This window comes from Macaca nemestrina, chromosome 4 (assembly GCF_043159975.1).
Source record: "Macaca nemestrina isolate mMacNem1 chromosome 4, mMacNem.hap1, whole genome shotgun sequence".
NCBI classification, from domain to species: domain Eukaryota; kingdom Metazoa; phylum Chordata; class Mammalia; order Primates; family Cercopithecidae; genus Macaca; species Macaca nemestrina.
This window is the reverse complement of record NC_092128.1, coordinates 86,477,259-86,493,397: the sequence shown is the minus strand read 5'-3', so window position 1 is coordinate 86,493,397 and position 16,139 is coordinate 86,477,259. Positions and strand designations below refer to the sequence as shown.

Sequence of the window (16,139 nt, the reverse complement as noted above, 5' to 3'; positions counted from 1 at the left end):
GGTCAGGAGATCGAGACCACAGTGAAACCCCGTCTCTACTAAAAATACAAAAAATTAGCCGGGCGCGGTGGCGGGCGCCTGTAGTCCCAGCTACTCAGGAGGCTGAGGCAGGAGAATGGCGGGAACCCGGGAGGCGGAGCTTGCAGTGAGCCGAGATCGCGCCACTGCACTCCAGCCTGGGCAACAGCGTGAGACTCCGTCTCAAAAAATATATATATATATATATATATTTATATATATATTTATAAATATAATATATATATATTTTTTTGTTCATTTAAAGAATATTACAGTGTAAATTATATAAGAAGAAATCACTTACTGATATGAAGTAACAGAGAATTTAACTTTCAAGTTCTTTCCTCATCCTTTGAGTTCTCTTTGTTTTTCCTCCATCACACAAGCCCGTAGGTCTTTCCACAGTCTGTTGTTTTAGGTGAAAAGCCTCCTCTGGAAATTTGTCAATCCAAAGCTAAATGGTTTCTTTCAATCACTTTAAACAAAAAAATTCAAAGTGAAGACTAATATAAATATGTATGTTACGGAACACTTTACTATTCTTCCTGGTTAAGGGCAGTGTTATTTTAATGAACATAAATTAGCTAAGAAAAAATAAATGTATCCGAGGAACACAAGGGAATCTCACCAAGTGACTGAAAGAAAGAGTAGCCAGGGCTCCCAGGAACGAAAAGTAGCTAGTCTCCTTTCTCTATCTGCCACTCATTCCAAGGCATGCTCATTAAGCCAAATACTCAGTACATTTTATCTGTTAGAACACACATTAGAACCAGATTTCCCTGTTTAATCATTAACTTAAACATAGATGAAATTGGCCACCGGCCTTAGAATATGTAACCTTAGGGTGTCAATATTTGTGAATACCTCAGAATATCTCTGGCACTATTAGTATGAATCGCTGGAAAAAAAATCAGATTTGTCACTGGACAACCAAGTTTATTGGTTTATATACTGGACAACCAAGTATATAACAAATAACCAAATGCTTATTCTTATCTAATCAGCAATGGCCAGAGGTATAGGGCTCCCTAGATAACGTTGCTCTGTAAGCTGATACTCTGGAACAGACGAACTCTGAAAAAGAAGCATAGAAAATATAAATGAATTGACTAGCACATTAGCAACATGTTCTTTCCTTAACCACCCCTCAAAACCCAAATTAATATCTCAAGAGAACCATCAATCTCTCCATAAATAACAGTAACTGATTAGGTAGTCATAAGGTGTCAGAGTGCTATTCACTCTTCTATTGTTATGCCAAGAACAGCTCATTGTTCACTTTTCATTAGTCTTCTATTGTGTTACTATCAACAGCTTAACAACTTTATTAGAAATTATAATAACACTGATCTAGTACCTATTCAGATTACATATTCAATTCAAGGGAAGAATAAGTGTAGAGGAATGGCAATTTGATAAGAAAATACTCAGAATTAAAGAGAAATTGGGAAAATGGTTCTTTGTTCTGTAATCAACTTCTGTCACCACTTGCCTCACCCTTCTGGGAGAGGGAGGGGCTTTCCAAAGCCAAGTCCGAATAGGGTTTCAGTACAATTTTTCCAAGACAAAGTCAGACATTGACGGTATCGAATCCAATGATACCTTCCTTTTTATTGGTGCTTATAGGAGTCTTTGACCAGCCACATATCCAAACTAACATACAAGGAAAGAACAATCATTTCATCATTCATTCCACATTTGAATAGAATGTATACATTGAACATGCAGCATCCTCTGCCCTGGCAGCTGTGGACGGAAGCGATATACAAATTAAATGGAAGGCCAAGCCATTTCATTATTCCTCCTGAAAAAGTCAAGAGTGGAGATGGCCAGGTCTAGCCACACATTAGAATCAGATGAGAGTTTTTATAGCCTACTGTTGCCCAAGATCTACCCCCAACCAATTTAATCAGAATCATTGGTTGTGGGTCCACACATTGGTATTTTCTTTCAAAAGTTACCTTGGAGATTCTAATCTGTAGCCAGGTTTGAGAAGCATAGGCTAGCCCTTGGGGAAATAATAGTTATTAAGAACACATGGGAAGCAGATTTCAGCCAGCTGGCTGTACTTCTCCAAACTTAAAAAAGAAAAATGAAAAAGAAAAAAAACACAACTGGAGGAAGTCAGGAAAATCCTAAGTGTTGAAGAAACCATGGAAAACAGAGCTAAGTGTGCAAGCTTCTTGCTTCATAGAAGGGCTGCCACTTGCAGTTTCTAAAGTTGTGCTCCCCACCTCAGGCATGGGGGCAGAGGACACTAAATTCAAATTGATCACACACTTTGTTTAAACACAAAGGACAAACATGGAATATTATTCTTACTGGGACATTGTACATAGCTAAGATTTAGTCCTAAATTAATGCTATTGAGACTGACATTTTTCAGGAGCTGTTCTTGAGCTGTAAGGGGAAGGAGCCCTGAATGGTAATTGTCACCTGGTGTCATGGTGCCATTCCTTCAAAAACTGGCCTCAGATAAGTCTTTTAATCAAACTACTTCTCAATTTCTTTGTTTCTAAAGTTACTGAGTTGATCTGACTGTCTACTCAAACATACCTTCATTTATTCAATGAACTGATAGTGAGAACTATCTCTTATCAGGCCTTGTCTTCAGTGCTTTCCTTCTAAATGGATCGCATGTGCTTTCTGCCCATAAATGTCTTACAGTCTATTGAATTTCAAGTACGGGGTTATGGTACAATGTGAGTTGGACATGTGGGGAGTTAAAGAGAAGGGTTCAAGAGGTCAGGAAAGATTTCTCTGTGGGGTTTTATTTTAGTAGGTATTAAAACACAAATGAAGATGTCCTAAACATGTGAGATTGGTAGGTAGGAGTGGGGAACAGGAAAGTGAAAGCGCAAAGTCTTTAAAAGAACTGTCATGAATCCAGTGTGACTAGATTTCAGGTTGGAGATGGAGAAGTGGAGGGATGAAGTACCATCATAAAGGAACATTGTGGAAGGCCTGTGTATATTTTTATGCACTGATGATAGGATAAGGAGATTAGAAAAATCAATCTACTGTGCAAAGGGAGAAGAATGGTGACACTGAAATTAGAGATTAAGTTAGGGAGTAAAGTAATAGCCCAGAGGAGAAATTATGATGGCCTAAATAAGAGCCTTTGGGGGCATACTATTCTATGTTAGAGAGCAAGAATGAGTGAAAAAATGAACTCACAACCTCTAAAAATGAATACCTTTGAAGTGTTTTTAAATGTATAATAAATGCTATTTTCATAGTAATTCTACTTACAAAGAAATATGTAAGTATTTAAAACTTTGAGGCCAAGTTTTCATTGTCTTTCATTAACCACCAGTAAGAAGATTATATTAATATGAGAATGACTAAACCTATAGGGATATTCACTTAGAGTACTGTGTTCGAAGATACCCACAGATTTCTACACAGTTATATACATCTTTACTTATCTCATCTCTAATATAGCCCTGGGGATTTTCAGAAAAGAGCATGTAATGTCAACTTTGTACTTAAACTGTAAGCATCAAACCCTTGGGAACTATCAAGTTATCAGTCTTTACTACTGAAAACATAACAGGATTTAAGTAGAGCTACTCTAAATGGTTCAGATTACATTTAGGTAATATTTTGAATGAGATGAAGACAGAGAGATTTTCACCCAAGTGACTAGTTTAAATTGCCTACATTTGTGTACCAGATTTGTGTGTGTGTGTGAAGTCAACTAAGGGTATAAAAATTTTCTTTCCAAAAAAGAAAACGGTCTCTATGTTGCTGATATCCAAACAAGTACAAACTAAATATTCTTTCTCCCTAAAAGAAAAAAAAAGAGGAATATAATTTGTGGTTCTTTAAAATACTTCCTAAGGTTTTAAAAGAAGAAATTGACCAAATAGAGCTTTATGATTTAACAAATATTATTTTTGTTTCATTTGTAATCTCTAATGGAGGTTACATGTAAAAAAACCTCGAGGCACACAAATAATGTTTACATATTTTTACTATTTATGCTTATAAACAATTCTTTTTTTCGAATCATTAGAGTAGATCCAAATGCCACAGCCAATTAAGTTACCCATAGAAGCATTTGTGCTTCATCTTGGAAACATGCTTGCTCCTCAGCCTCACCATTTGCGCTGATTCTCAAGTTTGCGTGGTCTCTCCTGCTTTTCCATTTGGGTGGTAGACATCTTTGGCCCCAAAAGGACATTTATTTCAAAATGCTGAAATAATTTTTCTGCTTCTGTCAGAAGAGGAGGAGGAAGAGGAAGAAGAGGAGAGAAGGAAATGAGTGAGCGTGGAGCCAACTGACTGTTGGTTTTGGACAGAGAAGCTTATACCACATACTCATGAGAGACTGTAATGTCTTTTAACTAAAGCAGGGCTGCAAGGTAAAACAGAATGTTGCGTTTTCCATTTCACAGACTCCAAACCAAACGACTACACCAAAACATCTTGTGATAATGCTTTAATGATTTAGTAATGTGTCATTTCAATCATTTCCATTTCTGCAAGAGAAAAATAAAGACTAACCCTCTAGACTTTTAAATTTCAAGCTCAAATGGGTGCTAGGATAAAAGAAGTTTTCTGGACCTTAGGATACCATGAGAAAGTCAGTGAAACAGGAAGTCATAAAATTATCCACTGCATGAGATAGCAACACAGTTAGAAGGGCATAGACAAATTATGGGCATTATATTTTCCTGGAGAACATATTTGTAGTGATGAAAAGAAAATGAACTTTGAGATAGTAATTAGCTTAGGAAGCTGTAGTTTTTTCTATGCCACATAAAAATAATGATTCAAGGACTATGGGATTATATTATTTTGGTTAAGTAGAAATCCCCTATATAATTTATTATGAGGACATAATAAAAGTATAAAATGATGAATCCAAAATAAAATGTTTCATATATTAAACACAATTATATATTGTTTCAGAAATTGTTTTGGTTATTTACAATCAGAAGCTTTGTTTTAGAACTCGGTTTTCCCTTGCAGTTTGAACTGTGACTGGTAGATGGCGCTGTCAGGGTGTGATTCATTGTTACATATTAAAACATTCCTTCCTCTTTTCTTAGAAATTCAAAAACCAGTTTCTTATTTGCAGTCTGCTGGGGAATGTTCTTAGCTAGAAAACATACCGAGAATTATTTTCTAGAAAATTCTCAGAAACGTCAATATATTTTGTAAATTACTTTTGGTTGTTTATTGTTCTAGATAATTGTCTATTTCTGTTCCTGACAGACTCTCACTTCTCCAACACTTAAGCATATTTTCCAATTATCCTTTTTTTAACTTTTTATTTTTCCCCACATTTAGGTCTTTGTGATGAATCAGAAAGATCTTGGAAGCAGAGGTTCTTTAGGGAACAAGACCCTTCGAGTCTGTAGCTATAAACTTATTCTTTTCTAGTGCAACTTTTCCATTCCAGAATGTCTAAACCTTGATTTAAAATCGTGCAGTGCTAAAAAATGATAATAAATTGTGCGGCAGAGGATTTCTTTTTCTCATCTTAAATGGTGACATCGATTTTGTTCACTTGCTTGAGAGGTTAATGAATGATTTCAAAACATAGTAAAAGAGATTCTGAAGTTCCTAGGAAAATCAGGTAATTCAGAAGGAAAAAAAAAAAAAAAAAAAAAACCATGAACAAAACAAGGAAATGTATCTTTCAGGTTCAGTTTCCTTAGTGTCGTAGTGGTGGAGTCAGCCATTTTTATGGTTCAGTCAACACAAGTTCAAAACATCTGACCACTGGAAAAATAGGGATTTTCCACATCTACATATTATGGGACATATCTTGAATAACAACAACAACAACAATAATACACTTCTTAGACGTTTGTTCCTAGATCTACTCTGTTATGAATAATTGAAAGTTACACGGAGGAGTTATGCCCTGCTGTTTTATATTCTAAATGTAAACTACAAAAGTTTTAAAAATGTACAAATATAATATTTTGCAAAACGATTTGGTTCAGTGGATTAAAAAAATTGACAGTTTCTCATGCCCATTTTCTGGTGGTTATAGCTGAAAATTTCCATAAAGGCCATCTAAAATGTTTAGTTTTTAGATTGACATTTTATGTTAAAAGTAAATAAGGGATATTCTTAAAGGTAATATCTATGTCTTCTCTTTTCTCTATAAACCTCACATGGTATTTAATGCAGGCCATGCATAAATCTATAATATTATAAAACAAAAATAACTGAATATTGTTACTTTTACTTTAAAGTTCAATACTATGAACACTATATTTTTTCCTTGCTAAAATAAAGAGAAGAGAAAAGGTAGAAACATTCAAAAAATTATATTGTCTAAATTAAATATATCATTAGAATATTTTCTTTACCTGCAGAGGTTACTTTTCTTTCCCACTCAAAATACATTGTATTATCTGGATGTGTGCTTAGTCAAATATATCATCTTTAGCATCTGCTATGTTGACAGAAATGTTTTACAGTGTGAAATGGTGGTTCATATTTATTGCTGAGAATTGTATAGAAGTTAAATTCCCTTAGGGAGGCAAGAATTTGGGAACCCAAATATATATCCTCTTGCATCAGAACGCAACTGTGGGAAAAGAATGAGACAGTCTATGCTTCTTTGTTTACAGAGAGCCGTAATCTTTTGACCAGATTTTAAATCAAGTCAATGACTTTCAGTTACCCATTATGTTTCTTTTTCTTCTTTTTCTATTGTAATATCATTTTTTATTTTCGTGAGGAGGGGAGATGATCAAAATTATTTCAAGACTGTTTGAACATTTGTCATCTTGATATAATGGCAATTGTAAATCATGCACGTAGAGAACATTCGTATCTGTATCAATCTCAATATCAAAACCCGAAAGAGCTTTTCTCCTTCAATCATAATAATAAGCATTTTACAAACACTCTGATTTGGTCTGTTTACCGTTATTTGTCTTTATAAAAGGAGACTTACTGTTTGGAATATTATTTGACTAAAATAAGAGTCTTTTATGTTCTAATTAGTTCAAGAAAATCTTTTTTATGGTTTACTGTATCAAGTATAATGTTGAAAATATTAATATTACATCGTTAAGGGGTAATGGGAAATGCCCAAATATCTTTGAACCAAACTTTCTTACACTAAAATATTGTATTTAAAATATTCCAAATTTAAAATCAAAACAAATAATTAGAATATGACAAGAAGTCAAAAATTCAGCTTAGTGATTCTAACTGCCCACTGGTATTTCTTCAACTTATCAATATTATTTTGCCTCAATCCATTCCTTTTTTTCTTAAAATAAACTCAAATTTTATGAGTCATTTAAATTAAAATACATATCTACAAATGGTCAATATTACATTATTATATTTCTGTGACAATGTAGAGAGATTTAAATTACATGGGATAGTAATTATAGATGTGAAAATTTACTTTATATATAATAATAACATTACAATAAGACAATAACAACATTTCTTAGTACATGAAGCTGGACTCAGAAGTAAATTTTGTTGTTGTGTTTTTCAAATGCAGGCTTGCTTTCTTCAAGTTAAGGAGGCATAGCGTGAATTTAAAATAAATGTTATAGAAACTGAATGAGAAAAAATACTCTCCAGATTATATAATTTTCTGTTTATTATATCTATGGCAGAAGATAGCACATCCAATTGAAGAAGTCATATTAAATCAATAGTGGTGATTACAATAATTGAAATTCATTCTTTGCCATCTTCTGGAAGAGAATATTAAGCCTTTATATATCTTGAAAAAATTATAATTTGAATACACATTTTAATGCCACTCATGTTCAGATAATCACTAATTGTAAAAACCTATGTCTTGCTACTCTCTGCTTGAAAATTGGAATACATCCTCATAGTGCTTAATAAATACTTGCTGAGCAGACAAAATCAATGTTGTCACTGGTGGTTGTATTTCCGACCTGACCCACAGTGTTCTGGTTAAGCTATGGATCGTGCATAAAGAATAACTCTTGGCCTAGCATTGCCAAAAAATTATTAAACGTAAGACAAATTCAGACAAAATCCCAAATTCAGATGACACCTTCACACTTCAGCCGTGACTCTGGACTGAGAAAACTCTGCCCGGTTGCAGTACTTGGTATTGTATGAGCTCTGAGCTCCTGTTGGGAGTTCCATGTCTGGACAAGTGGTCTTGGTGGCCAGGAGAAAAAAAAAAAATGCAGATCGAAAAAAAAAGTCCTGTTAAGAGCACACTTCTCTGTCCTGGAATCGCCTATCCCAGTTGTGTTTCTCCCAAGTCTGAATTTGGCTGCATAATTACCTTCTTCTGGCTGTGCCTGCTCCCATCAAACTCTGATATTCTCTCTTCCCTGCTATGAACAGAAAATGAAGCAACAGCTTCCTTCCATCTCTTCTTTTCCTGAAGGGAGAATGAAGAAACCCACTCAAGTTTTAAGGAATCTTCATAGCCATTAACAAATAGAAAGAAAAGCTGTGAAGAGGGCTCCATTTTTATCTTTCTCTGTTTTTCCCCTTTTCCCCCTTTGCCTTCTCCTTTGATAATCTACAGACACAAAAGCACACAGGAATAATAATTATGAGACATGCAGAAACTTGCAGTTCAGTTCCTGCGAGGAATCCTATATACTGAAACGCACTCAACCAGCAGCAACTCTCTAATCATTTCCTTTTATATCTAGGAGCATCACTCTGAAGGAAGAATGATAGACTGAGATACATATTCTCAGGGGAGGTGGGAGGCAGGAGTGTGATATCTTCACCTTTGTCATGCCCTTTCTCTCTCACTATCTGTCCAGACACAGTAAATCCTGCCCTTGACCAGAATTAAGATGAAGTAAGAAATGTGACCATCCCAGAAATTAGATGAAGTGAGAAAAGTAACCAGCCCAAAATTTAGATGACCTAAAAAAGAGATGACTAGGGCTAAAGGGAATGCAATGTAAATGTAGTGTGTGTGTGTGTGTGTGTGTGTGTGTGTGTGTGTGTGTGTGTGTAAATGTAGATATTCTAGAAAACATCAGATTTTGAAGTAATGAGATAGAAAGCAATCAAATGTAATAGCGGGAAAAGGTCTGGAAATCCCCTGAAATATCATTTTGGAAGGGGGTAAGATTTTCCAAATTCTTACGCTGAAAAAAAAAAAAAAAGCTAGTAATTCTTAGTGACATTTAGGTTTAGGAGACATCTTTAAATTAGATTGATGCAAACTGACACTGTGTCTCCACTTTTAATTGTGCATTGATTTCCTTCAAATAATTACCTTTATTGTTTGTTTGTTTTCAGACGCATTAGATACTCTGCCAGAATGGTCGCCAAAAGTTTCAGAAGTGTGCTAGCTTCCAAGAATAACACAAAACTTGTAACACGACATGTCAACATAAAACAATGGATGTGCATATTGGCTAAACCAGGATATATATAACAATAGCCAAACACTGTTCACTTGAAAAATTCATGATTTCTCCCATGTCATAAATTTGAGTTTTATTTCTAAACAATTTTATTTCCATCTTTACTTTTCCATACTTTCAGCTCTAACACTGCCCCCAATTCTAAACTGACTTCTGTAAAAGAAATTCATTAAATGAATTCTTATAGTTAATCCCAGTAATACAGAATCCCATTCATGCACTGAAAGTGTGTGTTGTTTTTTTTCCCCCCCCGCTCTTAAATAAATTCTATAATTCAGTTTAAGAAATACAAATCTTGGGCCAGGTGCGGTGGCTCAGGACTGTAATCCCAGCACTTCGGGTGACTGAGGTGGGTGGATTGCTTGAGGCCAGGAGTTTGAGACTAGCCTGGCCAACACGGTGAAACCCCGTCTCTACTAAAATACAAAAATTAGCTGGTTGCGGTGGCGCATGCCTGTAATCCCAGCTAATATGGGAGGCTGAGGCAGGAAAATTGCTTGAACCCAGGAGGCAGAGTTTGCAGTGAACCGAGATCGCACCACTGCACTCCAGCCTGGGTGACAGAGTAAGACTTCATCTCAAAAGAAAAACAAAACAAAACAAAACAAAAACAAATCTCACAGTACCAATCTTTCAATCTGTAGATTTACATCTAAGAAGTAACATCAGTCTATTCTGGTCTTAGAATTACTGCCATTCAATCTACTGCTAGTCTTACAACAGTAATAATAAAAATCATTCTAAATAAATTATCACAATAATACAATGTCAATGAAAGGAATATTAAGCCAACTCCATATGGCTTCAAGTGGAAATTTGTCACAGATCAATAGTCTAACTTATTTTTACCATAATTTCTATCGTACATAATACAGTGTGTATGTGTGTACATACATATGTATGCATGTATGTGTGTATATATATGTACACACACACACACACACTGCATTGTGTGTGTATATATATATGCATATAGATATAGATATAAAGGCTGCTTCACTGCTTTACATTTCTCTCATAGTACAATGGCTCCCCTAAGAGGGTTACAGTATTCCATTGACTGCTCTGTGAATTCATTTGCTGTGAGTTATTTCTGGCCAGCGGAAAGCACGCAGTTACCTTTTGGGTATCGTTCAAGTAGGCACTCTATGATTTTACCAGAGGTTTTTCCTGTAGAAATAAATCTATGTATTATTTGTCTAGTCAAAAACAGAGCATGCTGACATGGGATCAGTGGGAGATTGGAAAATGGATCTGGGTTGAGAAGAACGAGTAAGAGGGAATGTACTTAACAATACACCCCGGACAAAAAAACAAAATATATTCTTTAAAGTTATGGAAATAATGTGTGTATGGAGCAATTTGCAGGAAAACCTTAATCAGTTTAATTCCTCTACACAAGTACTTAACTCTCTTCTGTGTATGATGTAATTTTGTTGCCATTTGATTTCCATTCCCCTCATTAATTATTATATTTCACCACTTTTTTGTTTTGTTTTGTTTTGTTTTTCTTTTGAGATGAAGTCTTACTCTGTCACCCAGGCTGGAGTGCAGTGGTGCGAACTCGGTTCTTTGGCCTATTTGTTAAATTAGGTTGTTCATTTTCTTATTGTTGAGTTGTAAGAGTTATTTTTGTATTTTGGATAACAGTCCGTCTGTTAAGTCTTAGGCAAATATGTTCTCCCAATCTGTGGTTATCTTCCCCTTCTCTTGACAGTATCTTTCACAGAGTAGAAGTTTTTTATTTTAATGGAGCCCCCCGTTTATCAGTTATTTCTTTCATGGATCTTGCCTTTTGTGTTGTATTTAAAAAGTTGTGATCATGCCCAAGATCATCTAGAAGTTCTCTGTTATTTGCTAGGCATTTTATAGTTTTGTATTTTAAATGTATGTCAATGGTCAGTTTTGAGTTAATTTTTGTGAAGGGTATAAGGTCTGGTTCTAATTTTTTTTTTTTTTTTTTTTTGCATGTGACATAGTAAGGTGGAATTTTTTTTTCTGTTTTGGGTTTTTTGCTCATTTGTTTGTTTTAGAGTGATGAGGTCTTACTTTGTTGTTCAGGCTGGGCTCCACAGATTCCCAAATAGCTGGACTACAGGCACGAACTCTGGTGCCCAGCTTAGTAGTAAGGTTTTAAGGTTTGTTGGTTTGCCCTGTCTTTTTATGACTAAAAACTTTATAAATTATATTATATTTATTTTAGAAATACAATGCAGGCTGGGTGCAGTGGCTCATGCCTGTAATCCCAGTACTTTGGGAGGCCGAGGCGGGCGGATCATGAGGTTAGGAGATCGAGACCATTCTGGCTAACACAGTGAAACCTCGTCTCTACTAAAAAATACAAAAAAAAAAAAAATTAGCTGGGCGTGGTGGTGGGTGCCTGTAGTCCCAGCCACTTGGGAGGCTAAGGCAGGAGAATGGCATGAACCCGGGAGGCAGATTCATGAGTGTGAGCCAGCTTGCAGTGAGCCGAGATCATGCCACTGCATTTCAGCCTGGGTGACAGAGCAAGACTCCGTCTCAAAAAAAAAAAAAAAAAAAAAAAGAGAGAGAGAGAGAAAGAAAGAAATACAGTGCAAATTTAACCTTAGCTGTAACTACCAAGGACAAATAATCAAGAATTATAGGTACCACAATGTCTATGAAAAGAAAACCCTATATAAAGGCATTTGATAAGTATACAAAACTTTCATAAAAGTAAAAAGAAAACACTCTGTAAACATTTCCCTATCACATTTTAAATTATATCTTACGGGAATTTTATTGAATAGTAATTTATTATTAGTAATTAATTATTAGACAAATACATACCTAAACCTAAATTTAAAAATGCTGTCTCTAAACAGAGTGGCATCATTTCTGTAATAAAATCCAAGCCATTGCTTTTATGAAATGATGAGAGAAAGGAAGAGGAGGGAAGATAAACATCAAACTTGTTCAGCCTCTAATTTTAACAATGTCTGTATCAATCACTGTGTACCCACTAAAAACACTACTGCTAAAGTATTCTAAATCTAGGGGCTTACTTTAGAAGGTTACTATGTATCCCTTCAATGTAAAAAACACTCACTTATCTTAAAAGGAAGTGTGATAGGAAGAGCTTTTAAGAGTTATTGTTTGATACTGTGATAGGCAGATAATGTCCGTTTCACTGTGCATTCTTAGGATGGAAAGTCAAAAGTTGTGGCATGTGTGTTCGTGTGTGCATATATATGCTTTTTTTAAGGTATGTGTATGATGGGAGGTGAGTAGATAATTTTTTCCCAGGATTTTACAAACTGCATATTTACATCTCTTCCTAAATCAAGCACAACAAGAAAAGTGTATCAATGTAGGTTTATTTTGTAACAAAGGTACCATTCTCATGCTGGATGTTTAGTAGTGGAGGAGACTGTACGTGGAGGAGTGGGGAAGGAGAATATAGGAATTTTCTATACTTTCTTATTAAATTTGCTGTGAACCTAAAATTACTTCAAAAAAATTACTCTAAAAAAATAAAGTCTATTTAAAAAAACCTTAAAAACACACAAACAAAAAGCCTTAGTAAAATGTTTTCTCTTAAGGAACGAAGTAAATCAAATTACATTAAAAAAAAATAAAGTAGCCATAAGTCACCTTCCTGCCTAGGTCTCTAAGTACTTTTTAGCTGGCAGCTCATAACTGCTATGTCCTTGAAGGCTTGTCAATACTTGCCAGGAATTTTTATCGATCGTCACCATAATAACTATTGAAGTCAATTATAATGCTTAACTTTTATTTTACAGATCAGAACATGAATTAATTTCATACCATTATATGTAGGACTAATTCTTAACTTTTGGCAATGATGGGGGGAAAGGAATAAAGCAGATCTTGCAATCCACATATTCTCTGAAGCTTTCACACTAATTTCAACCTTATATTCTATTAAATAATTTTTTAGAGGTGATAACCAAGATTGGGCAAATCTGTCCAATTTATGCCTATTGTTGCATTATTGGAATGCTAAGTATGTGGGAATTATTTCTAGCTTAGTGCTCAAGATCATCGCCAAGGCCTGATTGCAAAAATTCAAGAAATTGCAACCTCAGGCATAAATGGGTTAATTTGTGTATTGCTTTTTTTCTTGTCCTGCTGTCTTTTCTTGTCCATGCTTTTTCCCCCTTGTCTCTACCCTTTTGAAATTGCTAATTAATAATGAGAAGTCTAGAAATAAGACAAATAGGCATACGAGAAAATCATGAGTTTGGATTTCTCAAAATTAGTTCAAATTTAGCTGAAGTTAGCAGAAGTTTAGAAATTCAAAATTTACAGTCCTCAAAACTTGTCCGATACTAAGATATGTGCAACAAATCTGATTTCCAAGTGTGGATGAAGTCCACTTAATTTTTCATAATTTTCCAGAATAGTTTCAAATCTAAAAAACTTCACCATTTGCTTTACTTGGATTACTTAGGTTTTGTTTTGTTATATGACTTATAAACACTTTGAAACAACCAGTTCTGTTTCAGGTAATCTGTAATTCTACAATCTCTCATCATTAATAGCTGCACGCAGACTTTCCAAATACAAAATTCATGACTAACAAATGCCAGCTGGACAGATGACTAGGCCAACCCTTTCCACGATGAGTAACAATATAGCAAGTGTTCAACATATTTTGGTTAATGAATGAATGATCTGATGAAATTATGAATGGACATTCCCAAAGAATTCCCATTAATAAACCTGAAAATCATCATTTAAGATGATGTTTTTTAATGCATGAGAGTGAAAAAATAATAGTATGTTTTTTTCTTCTAATAGTGAATTTTATGATGATAAATTTATATTAATATTACCCAACATGCAGGATTCTAGGAACCATTCCATTTGTAATTCTTTAAAACCCCTTCTGCTGCTGGATGAAATGGGAACTGTTATCACCACGGGTTTCCTACAGCACTGCAGTATGAATGGTCTTTTTCTAAGTGGCATTTCTATCACACGGATTGAATTTTAAACTGTTTTTTTCCAATGACCAATCAGACATTATAAAATAGTTTTATGCTACTGACTTGGTATGTGTTCAATGTCAAGCCATGTTTTTCCATTGACAGCTTAAGAAGATTGTAAAACCACTAAAAATTTAAATTTGTGGTTCAAAGACACTTCTGCAGTTAGGCTGCTTTTAATTTTTCTCATTCCATTTAGTGAACACCTGCCTTTCATTGGCTATTAAAACAATGCAAAACCTTTTAGATTTTGTTTGGAGCCTAGGTAAAAACACACAAAAAATAAATATTTGGATAAAAGAAAAAGAAAAGGATGGACTTATTTATAGTTAGACTTTACATACTCGTAAGTATAGACTTGTAAGACCTAATTTTTTAAAATTATGCAAACTATTACTTAAGATAATGGAATATTATTTAAGGAAATAATAACTTGCTCTATTAGATTGAAGGTCGAAGTTCTGGAAGAGTAATTTCAGATGTAGTGGCCTGATGCTCCTAACCCTGTGATCATAATTGCTAACTTGTTAGCACCTAATTGAAAATTAATTGTGCTAAAACCTGACTCTGCATTATCTACCATGTGTACCAACAGTTTTTATAGAGTTTAGCACACGTAAGGCATTTGGTTTACAGCTGATAAATTGAATTTTTAAAAACTGTCTTTTGAAACTTAGCGTTTATTTTCAATCAACAAACTTTTGAGCACCAACATTACATCAGATGTTCTTTTAGGTACTTAGGCTACCAAGGTAAAAAACATAGTCATATCTTCAAAAACTAAAACCCTAGTAGAGAAGAAAGAGAAATGTATCCTAATAATCAGATACGGCAAGTGATCGAGAGCAGTGATCTAAATCTTGACTTCACTTTAGAACCAGCTGAGAAGTTAAAAACAAATAAATATCATGACCAGGCTCTTCTGCAAACCAGTTGAATCAGATGTTTGGAAGCAGTTTCAGGGCATCAGAATTTTGAAATGGTCTACAGAGTAATCCTAATTTTCGGGAGGTTGAGAAGGACTGTGCTTGAGGAAAGCAAGGTGATAAGAAAGGCTCTCTTGATTCCATCTGGTAGAAACAGGGCAATAGATCTAGGAAAGGTGATGCTTAAACTAAGCTTTCAAGAATGCTTGAGATCAGTCAGTTGAAGACATGGTGAAGGTCATTCTTGGCAAAAAGGAAATCATGACTAAAGGGGAAGAAAAACATGACACATTTAAGAAACAGGAAGTGGTTGTTGTGGTTAGTATTTAGAATATGTATAGGCAAATCTGGAGCAGTAACATGCAAAAATCGAATATGTTACATGAAATATGCAATTGACTCTTCAATATTCATTGTGTACTAGTTAATTATTCTCCAGATATTGATAAACCTATCATAGTAATTTTATTCCTTCTTTTATGATTGGTTCAGTAATAGAAGAATCTAAGCAAATTTAAATCAAGGAGAAACTTTCTTCAACTCCATGGAAAAGAGAAAAATCTTTTCTGCAACCAGATGGATGGTGAGAGGTATGTTTCATGGTTGCTGCTTCATGAGAGAAGCCAGATTGAGAATAATTAGCAGATACTGGGTTATAGGCAGAGTCAAGAAAACCTGAGAAGCAGGGCTGGAAACTTGAGGTATCAGAAACTAGAAAACCTCATGCTGTTTCTAAGCTTCATGTGATATGAGATTTAAAATGTTCTTCTTGTTAAGCCACTTTGAGTCTGGGTTTCTTAGCAGTGAACTCATCCAACGAATTCATCAGGTAAAGAATTTTCATTGTCAAG

General features: G+C 34.7%; 1 long non-coding RNA gene across 2 annotated transcripts in view; it reads right to left on the bottom strand.

Annotated features, from left to right (window-relative positions):
* Positions 1-16,139, bottom strand: part of LOC105475617 (uncharacterized) — a 43,687-nt gene that overhangs the window by 6,846 nt on the left and 20,702 nt on the right. For both annotated transcript variants that reach the window (XR_011622196.1, XR_011622197.1), the window contains exons 5-6: positions 8,279-8,377; positions 323-4,237 (exon numbers count right to left, since the gene is read on the bottom strand). This is a non-coding gene — a long non-coding RNA (uncharacterized lncRNA). The remainder of the gene's footprint in view (positions 1-322; positions 4,238-8,278; positions 8,378-16,139) is intronic.